The sequence below is a fragment of the Lampris incognitus genome, chromosome 15 (assembly GCF_029633865.1).
Source record: "Lampris incognitus isolate fLamInc1 chromosome 15, fLamInc1.hap2, whole genome shotgun sequence".
Lineage (NCBI taxonomy): Eukaryota > Metazoa > Chordata > Actinopteri > Lampriformes > Lampridae > Lampris > Lampris incognitus.
In genome coordinates this window covers 48,662,589-48,666,728 of record NC_079225.1, presented here as the reverse complement: position 1 = coordinate 48,666,728, position 4,140 = coordinate 48,662,589, and the positions used below count along the sequence as shown (strand labels likewise).

At 43.8% G+C, this 4,140-nt stretch overlaps 1 protein-coding gene across 1 annotated transcript in view; it reads left to right on the top strand.

The window, feature by feature from the left end:
• The first annotated feature begins 690 nt into the window (after positions 1-690).
• Positions 691-4,140, top strand: part of LOC130125320 (serine/threonine-protein kinase PAK 6-like) — an 18,063-nt gene continuing 14,613 nt past the window's right edge. The window contains exon 1 of the mRNA XM_056294870.1: positions 691-757. The gene's annotated coding sequence lies outside the window, so the exon portion shown is untranslated. The remainder of the gene's footprint in view (positions 758-4,140) is intronic.

Genomic DNA, 4,140 nt, shown 5'->3' with positions numbered 1-4,140 from the left:
GAGGAGGCAGCGTTTCCTGCAGGGGGTGCCAGTGTGACTGTATGTGACCAATACGTCAACGCAGAACGTTACACCTTAATTCACCTCCTTTATCCAATGCTTGTGTCTTCTCAGCTGCTCTCAGGCGACACTTCTCCCCCAGAAACATCACACAAATGAAATCAGTCAGTCACCAAGACAGAACGAGATGAACTGAATTAGAGCAGGAGAAAATCCAAAGGCTCTTTCCAGATGAGCTCCTGTTCTCCTCCTCGCTGACGACTCGGCTCAGTTTCACCCTCAGGGCAGAAACGAGCCGGAGCCTGAACCGGGGAGAGAGAGAGAGAGAGAGAGAGAGAGAGAGAGAGGGAGAGAGAGAGAGACAGACAGACAGAGACACACACACAAAGACAGAGACACACACAAAGACAGAGACACACAGACACACACACACACACACACAGAGGGAGAGAGAGAAGTAAGTGACGGCTAGGTTACATTCTGTCTGTCTCTGAAGAAACGAGGTAGAGCCTAACGACAGTCTTTCTCCTCTGTCTTCTCCTTTTCTGAACCAGGTGAGAGAGCGAGGCTGGGTGAGTGAGAGGAGGGGGAGGAGGGAGCGCTGACAAAGAGCTTGGTGAGAACGGAGAGGAGTCACTAACAGCCATGTGGCAGCCAGAGAAGAGGAAGAAAGGAGGTGAAGAACAGAGAGGTGAAAGCTTTACCATCTCCTGGATGGAGGGGAAGTTTGTCGTCGTGGTGACAGCTGGACGGACAGGTGAGTTTCATATCATGGAACAGAAACTGGGATTAACGTGTTAATGTCTCCATGCCGAAACACACACACACACACACACACACACACACACACACTGTGTGTGTGTGTGTGTGTGTGTGTGTGTGTGTGTGTGTGTGTGTGTGTGTGTGTGTGTGTGTGTGTGTGTGTGTGTGTGTGTGCGCAGTAAGCGTTGGGTGAGTAATCTCATGACTTCAACTAAATCCAACTTGTGATTTGACAAACCGCCGTCTCCTCACTGATGTTCACACACGTCTACACAACAAGCCGGTCACCTGAGAGTAGAGTTGGACACGGTGGAGGAAACGCCTCGCTCCAGCCAGCGCGGTTCCACCATCCTTCCCTCTTGTCCGTGTGCTGGAACCGTCCGCCTCCACAACAAACGGTTCAGACGTCGCCCGGTTTTCTCTCGGCCGGGCTGAGTGCGGTGCGGTTGGCGGGGCAGGTCAGACCTCGGCGGCTGACCTGATTTGAATGCAGGATGTGTGTGTGGGGTGTGAGGAGCTGTCTGGTCATGCAGGACTCCTCAGGTATGCATCAGTCACACCCTTCACACTCACACACATCCAGCGCCGGCTTCATTTCCTCTCTCTCTCTCTCTGTCTGCCTGCCACCAACAACAGCAGGCAAATTAGCTTCTTCAACTGCCACAGCCTTTAAGATGGCCGACAGTGAGGAGGTCAAAGTTCAGAGCGGCAGCTACCAGGCAACTGATAGGACGAGAATGAATGATAATATTTAATTAAGACTCATTAGTAAAGTGAGAAGTGCTCACTGTGATCAGAAGTCCTGAGGCAGAGCCATTCCTACTCTAACGCTGTTTAAATAATCCACCTATTGTGAACATTTGGAGTCGTCAGAAACGGGAAATTTATAAAAAAACATTTTAAACCAGGTTGATTCAAGAAATCTAACGCGAAACTGTTAAATGAATTTGTTCTCTTCCTCTCATGATACGGAACAGCATCCCCTCTGTAATGCGTCTAAAGTGACAGTCTTTCAGTTTACTGTGGTTAAAAAGGTGTTTCGGACAACGCCAGGCCGCGGGGCTGCTAGCTGCCAGCTCTTCCTGACCCTGTGTGATGTTTCATCAGCGTACCACCACCACCACCACAGCACACTCCTGTCTGGCACGCCATTACTTCATATTTCTTTAGAAAGGCTTCACATGTCAGTCACGTGGACACACAAAAACCCTTCTGATAGGCCGCTAATGGTATGATGGCTTGATGACATGATAGTATGATGACATGGTGGTATGATGACATGATGGTATGATGACATGATATGATGACATGATGGCATGGTGGTATGATGTTAGGATGACATGATGACATGATATGATGACATGATGACATGATATGATGACATGATGGCATGGTGGTATGATGTTAGGATGACATGATGTTAGGATGACATGATAGTATGATGACATGATATGATGGCATGATGGCATGGTGGTATGATGTTAGGATGACATGATGGTATGATGACATGATGACATGATATGATGACATGATGGCATGGTGGTATGATGTTAGGATGACATGATGACATGATATGATGACATGATGACATGATATGATGACATGGTGGTATGATGTTAGGATGACATGATGACATGATATGATGACATGATGGCATGGTGGTATGATGTTAGGATGACATGATAGTATGATGACATGATGGCATGGTGGTATGATGTTAGGATGACATGATAGTATGATGACATGATGGCATGGTGGTATGATGTTAGGATGACATGATGACATGATATGATGACATGATGACATGATATGATGACATGATGGCATGGTGGTATGATGTTAGGATGACATGATAGTATGATGACATGATGGCATGGTGGTATGATGTTAGGATGACATGATAGTATGATGACATGATGGCATGGTTGTATGATGTTAGGATGACATGATAGTATGATGACATGATGGCATGGTGGTATGATGTTAGGATGACATGATAGTATGAAGACATGATGGCATGGTGGTATGATGTTAGGATGACATGATGACATGATATGATGACATGATGGCATGATATGATGACATGGTGGTATGATGTTAGGATGACATGATGACATGATGGCATGGTGGTATGATGTTAGGATGACATGATGACATGATATGATGACATGATGGCATGGTGGTATGATGTTAGGATGACATGATAGTATGATGACATGATGGTATGATGACATGATGACATGATATGATGACATGATGGCATGGTGGTATGATGTTAGGATGACATGATGACATGATGACATGATATGATGACATGATGGCATGGTGGTATGATGTTAGGATGACATGATAGTATGATGACATGATATGATGACATGATGGCATGGTGGTATGATGTTAGGGTGACATGATGACATGATATGATGACATGATATGATGACATGATGGCATGGTGGTATGATGTTAGGATGACATGATAGTATGATGACATGATGGTATGATAACATGATGACATGATATGATGACATGATGGCATGGTGGTATGATGTTAGGATGACATGATAGTATGATGACATGATGGTATGATGACATGATGGCATGGTGGTATGATGGTAGGATGACATGATATGATGGTATGATGACATGATGACATGATATGATGACATGGTATGATGACATAATGGTATGGTGGTATGCTGGAAGAATGACATGATGACATGATGACATGATATGATGACATGATGGTATGATGATATGATGACATGATGACATGATGGTATGATGATATGATGGCATGGTGGTATGATATAATGACATGATGATATGATGGCATGGTGGTATGATGAAATGATATGATGATATGATGGTGTGATGGTATGATGACATGCTATGATGACATGATGACATGATGACACAATTGTATGATGATATGATTATATGATGACACAATGACATAATGACACGATTATATGATGACATGATTACATTATGACACGATGATGTGATGACATATGATGACATTATGACACGATATGAAGACATGATGACACGATATGATGACATGATGATATGATATGATGACATGAGAATTATATGATGACATGATGATTATGATGGTATGACGATATGATGGTATGAAGACACGATGACATGATGGTATGATGGCATGATGATATCCATGTTGACACGTGTTGAGCACAATGATAAACTGTCACTAACACACATTTTATGTGTCTTACATTAAAGATGGCAGACAAGCTGGTGTTGTATGACGTTGTCTGACTTAAACGTCAAACGTCTTTTCTGCTCAGGTGTCCTTAAACAAACCCAGCATCCTGAAAGCTGACTTATAGACTCACCTCTTCCTTTTTAGGAAGA